Raw genomic sequence first — 16,064 nt, 5'->3', positions numbered from 1 at the left:
TGCTCAACTTCAAATAAAGGTTTCTGTTGTATACAGGATCCTGCCTTGCCCAGGCCAGGCTCCAGACACACACCAGGTGGTTGGAGACTGCATTGTGTGTGGGCAGGCACAGCCCATTTAGCTGTAAGTGGCACTCCTTCCTCCACTGTAGTCCAGATGGCTCATCAGGATATGCAGGCTACACCCAAGCTCCCTTCGCGTCACTGTCTAGAGGAGATTCACAAACAGTCCAACTGTCAGTCTGACCCAGACAGAGAATCCACAAAATGGCAGGATCACAGAATGGTTTAAGTAAGAAAATGCCAACTTTCTAAAAGTGGCATTTTCAAATTAACAATCTAACACAAGATGTATTTTTAAATTGTGAGTTCAGAGACCCCACACTCTTTATCTCAATCTGCTCTAAAAAGGGAAACTGCACTTTAAGGTTATTTAAAGGCAGCCCCCATGTCAGCTCTGAGAGAGATAGTTTTTCCAACAGTGAAAACCGAATTTGGCAGTGTCTCAGTGTTAGAACATGTAAAAAAACACCACTACCTTCTAAATACACTGCACCCTGCCAATGGGGCCAGCTAGGGCCTACCTTGGGGGGTGCCTTACATGTAGTAAAAGGGAAGGTTTAGGCCTGGCAAGTGGGTACACTTGCCAGGTCGAATTGGCAGACACTGCACACACAAACACGGCAATCTGAGCCATGTTTACAGGGCTACTCATGTGGGTGGCACAGTCAGTGATGCAGGCCCACTAGTAGCATTTGATTTACATCCCCTAGGTATCTCTAGTGCACTCTACTAGGGACTTACTAGTATATCATGTATGCCAATCATGGAAAAGCCAATTACACATACAATTTCACATAGGGAGCACTTGCACAGCAACAACCTGAGAAGTAGAGGCAAAATATTAGGGGAGACCACGCCAGGGATTCCACGTCTAACGCTTCATTATAGGCCAGTCCACCCTGCAGGCTTAAGATATTACTAACCCTGCAGTCTCAACTGTAGCCCCACAGGAGAACTAGCTCCTTTTGGGTCAGGGAGATCAGAATTAAATATCTTCTGGTCAGTAGGGCACCAGTATTAATAAAAAGAATAATGAAGAGTACCTCCATATCCATCCAAAGGCACTGCGTGAATCAGGATGATGAGGGGTAGGGTTAAAAGTATTCTTTGCTAGTCCCTTCTGTGTTCCTGAGGGACTGCCAACCAGTGTGCTCGGGATCTATGATGGACCACACCTCAAGTGTAGGAATTTCTTTGCATGCACTAACGTGATGCATTCAACCTGAAATCATCAGGAAAAAGCCACATAAGTCCCTAGGAGGGAAAACTGGTTCTGAATCCGGTTTTCCCTTCCTTGGACCTGGCTCTACCTTGTCTGGAGGAAACAAAAGCCGTTCTGTGCAGCAGTGTGGGTGCAGCAGCCCTTCAAAGGCAACATCACCTTTCTTGCCTGCCTTTTGGGCTAACACCCTTTGCAGCCCATCTTGTGGGAGGAAGTCACACCTAGAGTGCGGCAACAGCCTTTGTTCCTGGTCTGGGAGTCTTTACATATCTTCTCCGGTGGGCTGAAACCTGTCTCAGTCCCAGGGCCTTTGAAAAGTTATTAAACCAGTTGGGTAAAGGAGTGGCAACTTTTGCAAAAGTGACCAGCATTACATTTCTCCTTCAATTTGATACCTTACATGACAGAGTTAGGTAGTCTCTGTCAGGAGTTAGGCGCATTTGAATGGCAACCATTAACACTGCAATTACCTTATAAGGCTACTTAACTGTCCTCAGCAAGCACCAACACTTTAGGATTTTGCTCTACAAACATATCAAATATATATGTCTATCTTAACAATATACAGCTCCTTGCCTTAGAGCTGCACAGGTCTGCCTTTCAGGAGACTTACATTTATAGTTAAGGGACCTGGGCACTTTGACACTCGTGGTAGTGGCAAAGACATGTATTTAGTGCATACACCGCCTCCTCAGCCTACAATTGCAGCTGGAACTCGTGTTTTCACTTTGTCACACAGAGTGGCACAAGCACTACTGCATCTCTAGTGTAGACAGACAGCCTTAAATGCCCTGGGTATCTGGGTACCAGACTTATTAGTTAGTCACCACATGCCAATTGGAGACTCCCAATTAAACATACCATTTTGTAAAGGAAAGAACACTGTCACTGAGGTCTGGACAGCAGGCCTCAGTGCACTCACAAAGTAGAAAACCAGCAGATAATTATCCAAAAGGAGGCAGAAAGTTGGGGTAAACTTGCAAAAATCCTGTTTTCCCACAGTGCCTAACTGTCCCTTTCTGTCCCCAACTGTCACCTAAGCCCCTCCCAGGCACTGAATTGACCAATCCTGGCCCCCTGTATGGCTGGACAACCCTATCTGCTTAAAGCTTCCCGGAGGTGGACATCCAGGGCATGCCACCCCCAGAAGCCTCATCAGGAGGAATGGCACTGAAAGAACAGGCCAAATTAAGAGCAAAAGATCACTTTATTAGAACAGGTATACAGCTGAAACATGTTATTTAAAAAACAATAATGCTATTAATCACTAACCTCTCCACCCTTCAAAACATTCACACCATACTCTTTTCACTCCATTCGCTTTTTTTCCACACATGACCCAAGCATCACCCCCGGTATTCCCTCTACCTTGGTGTGCCCTGCAAGGCTCTCAACCTTTCTGGCCTATGGCGAGAATCTGCATTTCTGCCACAAGAAAAACCCCTTGTTAAGGTGTCTTTTCTGCCCTTCCACCCCTTCTTAATTTGAAGAAAACAAAAAAACTGTCTATAGATTGTTTGGGGCTGTTGCTCTAATAGCTATCAAGAGGCTTGTCTTTTCCCCCCAACCCACAACAGGCTTGCCAGCTTTCTTGCCAGATGATCTCCACTTTCCAGAAGATATAACTCATTCCCAATAAAGAACAAATGAACCCCATCCTGATATAAATCTTGCTTAATGTCAGTGTGTTCCAACCAACCAATGCCCATAGGTTTACAAAAGAGCTGCAGCTCCCTATTGACCTTGCGCCTAGCCTTCTCTACTACATTATACTTAACTGTCCCTCACCAAACTCTCTGCGCAACTAATGCTGTCCAAAACATGTATGCCCCTGACCACAACCTATGAATGAAATCAAAATCTTTTGTCATCTCTTTCAACAACCCAGGACCTGACAGCTGAACCAAATCATTCTCTCCTAAATGTATGATTGGGACATCGTGGCATGGTCTCACATTTACTAGACTGGATGAACATGGCAGTAATTGTCCTCATTTCACCCCTGACTCCACAAATCAATCTTTATTTCATCTGTGCGAAAATCCAATTTTTTCTCGGACAGGCTTTTTTCTGCTTGCTTCAAAGCTCATCTGACAAAAGAATGGCCAATGATCAATATTGAAAGAATCACCAAGCAGGGTCCCGTCACACAACCTAAAATAAAAATAAAATGTTATCCTGGCTAAGATGTGTACGTCCTCCAAATGCCTAATGTAATCCAAGCAACTATCTGATGACCACCTTCCCTGTTTCATAACACCCTTTAGGGAATAACCCAACCTATTTGCTTCTGTTGCTGCTCCAATTCTGAATGAATGTATCCCAAAATCTCCAGGATTCTCTCCCATATCTTGCAAAACGTTTCTCATTACTCCCAAAAATTGAGCTGACAACAATTTCCTTTCCAACTACATGGCACAGAACCCAGCAACCTGTACCTCCTGCAACTGCCTTAAAGCCATGCCATGCTTCAAACAGTCACACCAATGCTCCTTTAGGCTTAAACAACTCCTTGGCCCCTTTTCCTGTCTGATCAGTTTTGGATTTTCCCAAACAATGTCAACTTACCACCACCACTTCTACAGCACTTACCTTTATCTCATCTCCCTTGTCCCTTCCCAGTAATTCTGATACTCTAAACGCCTCAGACAACGAGCATGCACAACTTGAATGATAATGTCTCAAACTAAGGAAAAAGTATTTGCTCATGCGCCTCACTAATCACACCAACTTCTGCATTGTAACTGGTTCCCTTTGACTGCCTACTTATTTTTCCTATGTTGCCTACCCTGCTCTGGTACTGGGTACAATAGAATGTTCTATGATCTCCACAATTCTCAGTCTCCTAGCTCCCAGGTTTCCATCAGTATCACAGTCTTCCTCATGTCTGCTATAAGTGCCAAACCACAGAATCTCTGCCACTCCAAACAAGACAATATGTCTGTGATGTTATTGTCCACACCTAGCACATGTTTGGCTCTAAACAGGATGTTAAACATTAAACACATGAGCAAGAAGCATTGTAACAATTTCAACAGCAGCCTGTTGTTTACTTTCTGAACATTCACCAAATCAACTACAAACTTTCTATTGTCCACATGATATGTAACTGTTTTGTTGGCCAATAGCTTAACCCCCCCTCACACTGGAACTGCTACCAGTAATGAAACAAACTCATACAGTGCTATGCTTCTGCCTTCTGACATCTATCTGGCAGGCCACCTTTCGGAACACCGTCTTGCTTCCCAAAGAAGCAGCAAAGAAAGTTTGGATGATCCAAGCAAAATCACCATTCAGGAATCACATTGTCACTTCATTAAAACCTTTGAGAAATACCAGCCAGACCTCAAGATCTGCATGTACCACCAGTACCTTTCCTGTGGTAGCTTAGCCCATCCCATCGCAAAACCAAGCCTGCAGAAAAAAGTCTGACCTCATTTCACTGCCCTACAGGCAAACTTCAGATGGCCTAGCAACTTCTGTGCCTGTCCAAGTTGCAGCTTAGATGTGGCAATTGCTTCTTCTAATAGTTGTACCAGTTCTTGAATCTTATTTTTCGCAAGTGTGCTTCCGTGTACACAGTGTCAAGCTCAATGCCTAAGAAAGTCAAGCATGTATTTGGACCCTCAGTTTTTCCTGGTGGCAACGGTACTTCAAGCTATTCGGCTATGCTCTGTAATTTGTGCAATACTTCTTCAGATTCATGTGTACCACTATTAACAAGGAAAATAAAATCACCTAGTGCATTCCTAACCCGTGACCAAATATGAAAGTAAAGTACCACTGTAAGCATGTGTCGAAGTACCACTGTAAACGTGTTAAATGGGCAGCATCTTATCTACATAGAGCTCATCATCAAATTGCAGACCTAACAGAGAGAATTCCAAAGGCTGGACTGGAAGTAGCTGGAAGGCCAACTTTGGTGGTCATTCCGACTCTGGCGGGCGGCGGTTGCCGCCCGCCAGGCGGGAACCGCCATTTGGCCGCTACGCGGTCAGAAGACCGCTGCCGGCATTCTGACCTTCCTGCTGGGCCGGCGGGCGCTAACTATGTTAGCGCCCGCCGGCCTAGCCGGGAAGGAGGGCTGCAACACAGAAGCCGGCTCCGAATGGAGCCGGCGGTGTTGCGGGCGTGCGACGGGTGCAGTTGCACCCGTCGCGCTTTTCACTGTCTGCTAGGCAGACAGTGAAAAGCCGTCCGGGGCCCTGTTAGGGGGCCCCTGCATTGCCCATGCCAGTGGCATGGGCAGTGCAGGGGCCCCCAGGGGCCCCAAGACACCCGTTCCCGCCAGCCTGTTCCTGGCGGTGACAACCGCCAGAAACAGGCTGGCGGGAAGGGGGTCAGAATGGCGGATTAGCCCAGATGGGGCAAAATCGGCGGGAAACCGCCGGCCCCGGTTTTCTGACCGCGGCTTTACGCCCGCGGTCAGAATGGGCTAGGAAGCACCGCCAGCCTGTTGGCGGTGCTTCCGTCATTCGTGGTCAGAATGACCCCCTTTATGTTGCAATGTGCCATTTCCGCATCTGCTCTACATTGTCTCACGAAAGCCTTTGCAATATTCACTGAAGCAAACTGTACTGCTGTGTCCTCTTGAGCAACAAAATCATTTACTGACAAACCTTTTGGCCAGGATAGGTGATGAATCATTCTTAACTCGCATTCGTTTTTTTGGGTACAACTCCCTACGGAGAGAACATAAAGCCTGGTAAAGGCTAAAATGTGAATGGTCCTGCCATCCTACATTCAGCTACTTATTTCGAAATTTTGTCCCTCACCACCTGCGGTTGTTCTCTGGGTGACTTTAAGTTCCCTGCAATTCTCCTACACCTGGGGCCTTGAGAACCTATGTGAAACCCTTCTTTAAACCCTCATTCCAAAATTAGAGCATCTCCCCTGATAGGGTGCATTGCAAGCCAGATTGCTACGATTTCTATTTAAATTGGTGTAGACACCCTTGTTGCCAGGTTGTGTCTGGCCACCCCTTCCCCTGTTTTGTCCACTGAAACCAACTTCAAATGCTCTCCAAAACATTGCCTTCCGCCACATTTTGAGCATTTATGTTTATACTTGAAAGGGTTTGGTGGGCAGTACCCTCTGTTAAAATTCCAGCATGCTCTGTGTCAACACTCTCTTCCTTTCCCAGTAAACCCCCCTGTCTCAGAAAGAGCAGATACTGCACTGCTAAACCACTGGCCATGTGTAATATTGGTGGTAGGCGAGTGGGATACATCCACAACAACCATGATTCATTATCAATGTTCCCCATGGCTTCTCAGGTTTCAGTTCCAAACGTGCCCTGAACTCTTTATCATAGTGCAACCAGGCAAACCTACCAAAGCCCATTTGTCCTTTTCTCATTGTATCCATGTATTTAAATATTGATACCGACCATTCTGAGAACTTCTCGCAGTAAACACTTGCATAAATCAAAAATAATGATGTCGATGTGTCATTTGTTTTAGGTACTCTAGGTCTATTATCTAGTTCCCATGCTTTTTTTCTTTAGACCCCTCCTTCACTTGCACTTCTCTGTTTAGAAATTTACAAACATCCACAAACTCCCCTTTCCATATTTCGAGCCAGATTTACAAGAATCTTCTGCATCAGTACTGATGCACTAGATTTCTTGTGCACCCCCACCGCCACCTAACAAAACCATGGATGCGCCGTATTTACAATATGGCGCACCATGGCGCAGGTTAGGCCAATAGCGTCAAAGTTTTTGACACTATTGTGGTGCTTTGCTGCACTTGCATCAAAATGTTGACGCTAGTGCAGCAATGTGCAAGGAGTCCCATTGATTTCAATGGGTGCGTTCTTTTAACGCCTACTTTGAGCAGGCATTAAAAATGACATCAAAAATGGCACAATGAACTCTTGTAGTTTTAATTGCGCCATTTTTGCTGACCTCCTAATGCCAGAACGACCCCCTTGCATACATTATGCCTGACACAGGCATAAAGTTGCGCAAGGAGCCACAAAGTGGTGCAATGCATAAACAATTACGCTAACGTGGCGCAAGGAGGCGCTAGGGCCTTGTAAATCTGGCCCTTTCTCTTTTGTGGTGGATGAAAGATTTGCCCCCAGTGTCAATGAAACTCCCATGTAAGGTAACTTTTTGGTAACCTCTGCTTTACTTTTACTATTTTCTTCCTTGGAGTGTACATCCTTTGCTTCATCTGGCTTCTTATTATTTGTATTAGTCTGTCCCTTAGCTGAACAGTGTTCTTGACTTTTGGTATTCCTTGCCTACAACTCTGGCTCCATTGACATACTAACCCCTTTGTCTTCACTGCTAGTCCCTACCCCTTTTTCCACGCATTCCAGCTCATTGTTATAACTTGCAATGCCCGTTGATTACTGCACTTCGCGTGGCAGTGATGATGGTATTTATTTGAATTTTTTGAGGATTTCTTATTATAGGGGAATCCTAGTACGAAGTTCTATGAAAATTGATGGAACAGTTTAGTTTGAGTTACAATTTTGCGACAATACCGATCAGGAAGCAGGAAGCGGACGGGGCTTGACATCGGACAGACTGAGCGCGCAGAAGCGTAGTACAGGTGTCGGGTTGGATCAGAGTCTCTGCCTTGCAGAGCCTCGGAGGCACAGCAGAGGCGCAGAAAGTCAGCTTCGGCGAGGCTTGCGAGGCACAGAGGAGCAAGCAGAGCTCCGGAGCCTCTGATCCCCAGAGCAGGGGCCGGACCTGCCCACAGAACGTCCGGAGAATGCGTGCTCCCCTAAGGGGCTAAGGAAGCATGCGTTCAGTCGCGTCCAATTGTTAAAACACCGAGATAGCCCCACACAGCCTCCAAAGCCCAGAGCCCAAAGACCTCTCTGCCACATGTATCTTTGGAGGGCAGGAGGGCAGAAGAAGTGAAATCTGAGTGTATCTGGGGCTTTGGCTTGGCACCCATCACATTTGTCTGTGCCCCCCCCCCATAACCCTCAGCCAACAAGGCCCCCACGGCAAACAGATTGGAGGGAGTGGAGGAGAGGAGGGCAGGAGAAGGAGAGGAGCGGAGGCCGGGGTGCAGGTAGAGGCTGCTCGAGTTCTGCTGGAGTTCGTGTCATAGCCTGTGACTAGACAGCTACCATGAAGCCCCTATGAAGCTGCGGTAGGATTTTAATTATAGATATAAACATATATATATATATATATATGTATATATATATATATATATATATATATACATACAGAACTGTTGGGCTACCATCGAAGGAAGGCTAGAACCAAAGGACAAAGGACAAATTGGAGGTGCTGAAGGGCATTTGTGGCTGGAGCGAGGCTTGGCTTGACTTCGAGCCGGAGCTTGGCTTGGAATTTATTGGGGGTCATGGTGTGGAGCTCGTGTTGATGTGGTGGTCTCGGTCTTGCCTCTGAGTAAGGCCATTCTGTGTTTTTCTGTGCTCTCTGTTCCTCTCTATTCCTCCCCCCATATCAGTGTTCAAACTAGCAGCAAGGAGCAGCAAGTTGCTGAAGGACCTTGTGGAGATCAGGCTACAGCAGACTCTGTGAAGTTTGGAAACAAAACTCCCCCAGAAAGTGACCAGCTATAATTAGATGTTTAGACCTCGGGGAAATCTATCCCTGTGCCTTTTTGAGGTTTTGTGTGGGGAGTATCGCCCTAACGAGAGATATATATAATGCCGGCAAGTAAGACGAAATCACGTGGTGGTGTTGGAAAAAGGGGACCAAAACCACGCCCTAAGGCAAGGGAGTCCATGGAGGAATACCCGTCGCTAGGTTCACCGCCGAGTGGTGATCAAACAGGAGGAGGGGAGCAAGCACTTCAGCTATCTGGATCAGGACAGGAGGAGGCCTCGAGAGTTAGTAGAGCGGATTGAGCTGTCAGGGATAATCATGAAAGATCCTCAGGAACTCCACTTGGAACATCTATAAGAGATTTTGTGGGGCGAATTTTTTTTAAAAAACACCACACATCACAGCTATCAAAGGGGAGTAATATGGTCGAGGCCAATCAGAGTGTAAGGGAGCATTCTGAGTTTTTTGAGAGGAATGAGTTCCCAATTTCAGACTTATTGCAAACAGAGGACTTGTTATTAGTGAGGAAGACAGAGGAGGGTGGCGGGTGTGAGGGGTTGGTGGAACCCTGGCAATCGTCATCCCCCTGCATCTCACCCCAAGAAAGGGATAGTATAAACTTTGAGGAGATGATACCGCTGGACTTGGAGAGGGGGAGATTTTTGGAGGGGGGCACTGCAGAAGGAAGTAAAGAGTTGGATATATTATCTTTGTCACCTATTTTGGGTAAATAATCCGCATCTGCATCTGTCTTTGATACTACTGCTGTACCAGCTGAATCGTTATTGGAGGAAATGTTCCTAATGCAGAAGACTTTGCAAGCGATCTTGGAAGTACTGACTGTAAACAATAGTTTGAGGAAAGTACATAAAAATCAACTGCAAGGGTAACAGCAGAGTTAAAATGTATTAATAGCATTATGCAAACCCTAGTATGCCCAGTGCTAGAAAAAAGAGATCAAGAAACAGATACTCGTGATATCCATGATACCCGGAAGGCCAGTAATGAAGGAGGGGAAATAGATAAAATACAGATCTTAGACCAAGCGTCAGTATATGTCTCTAAACAACCAATGCTGGTGATAAAGAGGAATCATAGAAGGGGGAGGAAGGGTTATGGGTTTAATAGTTGTTACTATAAACTTCGTATTAGGAGGCAAAGTAGGCAGAGTAGACTAAGGAATGTTGGGTGGAAAACTTCTGCATGGAGCGAGGGAAAGATAGACCAGGCCAATACCCCAAGGATAGAGCAAGGACAAGGGTGGGAAGATGCAGCCCTAGAGCAAGGGGCCACACTTCAAAAAGTACCTATCGTACTTACAGAGAAGTAAGAGAACTTAGCCAGCAAAAAAAAAAGAAGAATGTTACTCATAGAACAGCTGTGGGGATGGAGATGGAAATAATGGAATCTAAGGGCCTCGAGGAAAAGAGGGAGTAGGAGAGCCCTAGCAGAAGTAAATGTAGGTGGATCTATCTAGCACCATGGGGAAGAGAGATTGGGAGGAAAAGGCGTAGAAAGCTAAAACCTTTGAATCTTACCCGTCTCCTAGAAGTTATGGCCCGGTGTCCAAGTCTATGTGAAACTGAGTCAGATGACATAAAGCAAATTGGATTAATATTAAGCATGGAGGAGGAAGAGGTGACTATAGCACTCTTCTACTCTGAATGCATTAGACATTTGGTACTGCAAGCAGAGGCGGAATTAGGGAAGGAGGGTATAAGATTAGTACAACAAAGAGAGTCAGGGTGCGAGATTCAAGAAGGGAGGGTCCTTATATGTCATGCTGGATTGTACCCTAACCAAGTGCAATGTAACGTGTCATATAATAACAACCGAAGAAGGTGTGTGGATGCAAACAACGGTAGGTTAAGTGTAACTGTTGCTACTGGAAATGATGACTCATAGTGGAGGAACTGTCCTAAGCCCTCTGTATACCCTCGTGATAATTATAAGAGGGGCGAATTAAGTGTCGTAGACTAGGAATTAGGCTTGCCGCACAGCCATTTGATCTTTTCCTGGAACCTGGGAGGTTATAAAAAGCATTTAAAACAAGACCTATTTAAAAAAGAGCTTGGAAAGTATGATGGAGTGTGTTTCCAGGAAACTTGGCTGTGCGACGAACCCGATCCAGTCGATGGTTTCATGAGACTCTTCAGGGGAGCAACACGGCAAGGGTTAGGACGTCCATCAGGCGGTCTAATAACCTTAGCCTCATCAAGAATAGCAAATACGTTTATAGAGATAGAGACTATGGGGGTCATTACAACATTGGCGGGAAAAGCCGCATACTGCCGTGCAGAAGACCGCCATGGTCATTATGACCCAAAGGCCGGAATCCGCCAAAATCTAGACACCCACACAAGTCCGCCACACCAAAGGTCAGTGATAAACTGGCGATAACTAGCCCATACTATCACGACCCACAAATCCACGCGGCGGTCTTTTAACCGCGGTATTCCATTGGCGGTACACACCGCCGCGCTCAAAATACACACACATATACAAAACAAATCCACATTGGACAATTCGAAATACACACACCTGATACACATACACACACCACTCCTACACACCCAATACAATATAAAACACACACCCACATCACCCACAAACCCTTACGACCACAATTGCGACTGAAGGCCACAGAGAGACACCGCCATCTACAAACGAGCATCCACAGGCACTCAACACCATCACCCACATAGCATCCACGCACCTCACACAACACACCTCTAAAATCACCCCACACATCACAACACACACCACCCCACACATCACCCACACCACCCCACGGCACGACAAAGACACCCCAGGTTCTCTGAGGAGGAGCTCAGGGTCATGGTGGAGGAAATCATCCGGGTAGAGCCACAGCTATTCGGATCACATGGGCAACACACCTCCATAGCTAGGAAGATGGAGCTATGGTGAAGAATCGTGGACAGGGTCAACGCAGTGGGACAGCACCCAAGAAATAGGGATGACATCAGGAAGAGGTGAAACGACCTACGGGGGAAGGTGCGTTCCGTGGTCTCCTCCCCCACACCTAACAACATGGGAGGAGCAGGTCTTGGCTATTCTGCATCCTGAGGGCCTCACAGGAGTAGCTGGAGGAATGGATTCTGGTAAGTCAAATCTTTACTATTACATCCCCCACCCTACCTGCATGCCATCACATACCCCCACCTTCGTCCTCATCCCCATCACTCCTACTCCTCACACATGTCCCAATATCACAAACCACCAATCCCAACACCAAGCCCTGCATGCAACACCAAAGCATGGACGCCCATCACCAAATGCATGGCCACTGCACATACCCATACACCCCCCTAAACCATCATCAGACAAGGTCCTACACAGGAATGCAAGCACTGGGTTACACGGTCACCCACACATTGCACACCATGGCACATACAGATGCCTTAATCATGCCTTTACATCCCTGCAGGACACCTACCCAAAGTCACCGGACAGGAGGGTCCAGACATGTCCACTCCACCCACAGAAGATGCCCACAGTGATGAAAGCAGCTCTGTCCAACTGGATCTAGATGACCAGCCCGGTCCATCTGGGACCTCGGGACAGTCGGTTCCCCTCACACTGGCACAGGCCACTACAGAGCTTGCCCCCTCTGGAAACACCAGTGAAGCACCCACCCAGCGGGCCCATACCTCTGTCCCCAGGACACATCAAGCAGCAGTGTGTCCACCACTACAGGGAACCCAGGATAACCCACTACCCCAACAACACCAGGGACCTGGGGGCAGTGGTAGTGGGCACACGGTTCAGGGGACAGTGGCTCAGGAACAAAGGGGAACTGGGAGGGCTGCTGTGCGACAGGGGGAGGGCAGGCCCAGGGAACCTACTCTCCACGACGCCCTCTCCAACATCATGGGAGCCTACCACCATTCCCGGGAGACGATGGCAACGGTACTGGCCAAGTTTCAGGAGACCCAGCGGCTGCAGGAGGAACAGTATTTGGGCTTCAGGGAGGAACTCAGATCCATCAATTCCACCCTGGGCACCATTTTAGGGGTGCTGAAGGAACTCCTCAACACCAGGAGGGACACTGTGGCACAACAAGGGGCCCCTGACACTAGCCTGGACGATGAACTGCCCGCCACCTTCGCCGGCGCTAGTGGACAGGAGGTACTGCCACAGGACCACGACACCAGCACCCCACCCCCTGCCGATGGAGAGACACCCTGCAAGCGGTCCCTTTGATCCAGGACAAAGACAGAGAACAATGCCAAGACCCCCGCCAAGAAATGAGACCACCCTGATTGTCATCCTTTTGTCCCACCTTGTCACCCTGTCCATCCTTAAACTGCCCCAGCTCCACTTCCTATGCCCCTTTGGACAATGCACCTGTGAGACTAATAGACTGGACTCTGCCATGGACATTCCTCCACCATCACCCCTCACCATTTTACAACCCCCTCCAATATTGAGCACTTAAATAAACACCCTTAAAGCACAAAACAATCAGAAGTCTGTCTGTGATTTCGAAATAGTGTATTAACAATTACAGTGGCAAAATGCTCTTTCAAATGTAATGTCAACATACCTATGTCACACAGCTCTAGTCCATTTGGAAACAAAGCAGATGTCACACAGTGGGACCCACATCTGTGAAATCGTAAGGGAAAGTGACAACTCAGTGACCATACACTGGGTGAAAATGACAGACAGTAGAGAGGTAGTGGATTAAAATCAGATGTAGCAGGCAGTGTTGTCTTCTTACCTGTGTCTCACTGGAAGTATTGCATGATCATTGTGTTCCTGTTGCCGATGTCCTCTTCTTCTGCTTCCTCGTCTTCACTGTCCACAGGGTCCACAGCTGCCACAACACCTCCATCTGGACCATCCTCCTGCAGAAAAGGCACCTGCAGTCACAAAGCCAAGCTGTGGAGCATACAGCAGGCCACGATGATCTGGCACACCTTCTTTGGTGAGTAGAATAGGGACCACCTGTCATATGGAGGCACCGGAACCTGGCCTTCAGGAGGCCGAAGGTCCGCTCTATAATCCTCCTAGTTCGCCCATGGGCCTCATTGTAGCGTTCCTCTGCCCTTGTCCTGGGATTCCTCACTGGGGTCAGTAGCCATGACAGGTTGGGGTAACCAGAGTCACCTGCAAATGGCGAGGGACAACTGTTAGACACACACTGACTCATAGGGACATCCACAGACCCAGACAACTATTCCCACTGATTTGGGTCCAGGTGCTCACCTAATAGCCACACCTGGTGCCTCTGGAGTTGCCCCTTCACATAACAGATGCTGCTATTCCGCAGGATGTAAGCGTCATGCACTGAGCCAGGGAATTTGGCATTAACATGGGAGATGTACTGGTCTGCCAAACACACCATCTTCACATTCATCGAATGGTGACTCTTCCGGTTTCTGTGCACCTGTTCACTCCTGCGTGGGGGTACCAAGGCCACATGTGTCCCATCAATGGCACCTATGATGTTGGGGATATGTCCCAGGGCATTGAAGTCACCTTTCACTGTAGGCAAATCCTCCACTTGAGGGAAAACGATGTAGCTCCGCATGTGTTTCAGCTGGGCAGACAACACTCTGGACAACGCATTGGAAAACATAGGCTGGGACATCCCTGATGCTATGGCCACTGTTGTTGAAAAGACCCACTTGCTAGGAAATGTAGTACTGACAGCACCTGCACTTGAGGGGGGATTCCTGTGGGATGGTGGATAGCTGACACCAGGTCTGGCTCCAACTGGGCACACAGTTCCTGGATTGTGTCACGATCAACCCTGTGATGATCACATGTCTTTCCTCCATTGTTGATAGGTCTACCAGCGGTCTGTACACGAGAGGATGCTGCCATCTCCTCACATGCCCCAGCGGACGGTGCCTATGGAGGAGAACAGCGAGCAGAGAGTCAACCAACTCTGAGGTACGTAAACACAGCTTACTCTGAAAATATTCATAAATCTAAATTTCCATGTATGAGTGGTTAGGCAAGGCCTAGGTATGAGTGACGCAGTCAAAAATAATGCCATGTGGGCCCCTGAAATGGCGGCTGCCTGACCTGTAAAGTGGGACGGGGATATGAGGTAACTGCGCTGGCGTTGTACACCGTCGCGGTAGACGGTCGAAGACCGCGGCGCAATTCTGCATTGGTTAACATTGGGCCCTATGGGTCCTAGGAGCCAATGACGATGTACGCCGGCAGTGACGGTACGCACCGCCGCGGACGTGACCGCCATTTTCTCTCTATTTAATCACTCAACACCTGATCTTTGACAGGAGAGGACCTACACTGCAAGTGCTCTGTGACCTCAGTCTGGAAGAGACAATGGCTCGTGTGTCTGGGGAAAGGGCCCCTGCCTTCAGCACGGAGGAGTTGGAGAAACTCGTGGATGGAGTCCTCCCCCAGTACACGCTACTCTACGGTCCTCCTGACAAACAGGTAAGTACACTGTGAGCATGCTGTATGGGCAATGCCTGTGTGGAGTGGGGTGGATGAAAGATAGGGGGGGTGAGAATGAGGCGTGCATGAAACGACGGTGAGTACATGTGCGTCATGGCAAGGGTAGGGATGTGGGCCAATGACTGTGATGGTGCAGTTGGTAATTACCTCTCTTTTCCCCTGTACAATTCCTGTACGTCAGCACCCACCAGAAGAAGGACATCTGGCGTGCCATCGCCAAGGACGTCATGACCCTGGGGGTCTACCACAGACGGAGCACCCACTGCCGGAAAAGATGGGAGGACATTCGCCGCTGGAGCAAGAAGACGGCCGAGGCCCAGATGGGGATGGCCTCCCAACGTGGGAGGGGTGCCCGTCGCACCATGACCACCTGATGTTCTGGATCCTGGTGGTGGCCTATCTGGAGTTGGATGGGCGCTTGAGGGCATCACAGCAGCCACAAGGGGGTGAGTACACTCTCATTCTGCTGATTCAGCACGCATTTTAGGTGTCTGGGTGGGGGATGTGGGCTGTGGGTTCCCCTAGGCCAGGGCAAGTTTGGTAGTTAAGTTCCCGACTTCAGGCAAGCCCTGTGGCACCCCACCCGACCTGTGTACAGTGCCAACCACACCTAGTCAGGCTCCTGTGACATCCATGTGTGCAGAAATCGGCCACAGCCTTGTAAGACATGTCCCAGGGATTGAATAGTGGGCCCCAAGTGCGCGGCGTAGTGCAGAGGGCTTCTGTGTCTGTCGTGTCCACCAACGGTAGCGGTATTGCATGCACTGAACATGTC

The sequence above is a fragment of the Pleurodeles waltl genome, chromosome 1_2, assembly GCF_031143425.1.
Source record: "Pleurodeles waltl isolate 20211129_DDA chromosome 1_2, aPleWal1.hap1.20221129, whole genome shotgun sequence".
Classification (NCBI taxonomy): Eukaryota; Metazoa; Chordata; class Amphibia; order Caudata; family Salamandridae; genus Pleurodeles; species Pleurodeles waltl.
The sequence above is the reverse complement of the archived record's forward strand: the minus strand, read 5'-3'. Positions refer to the sequence as shown.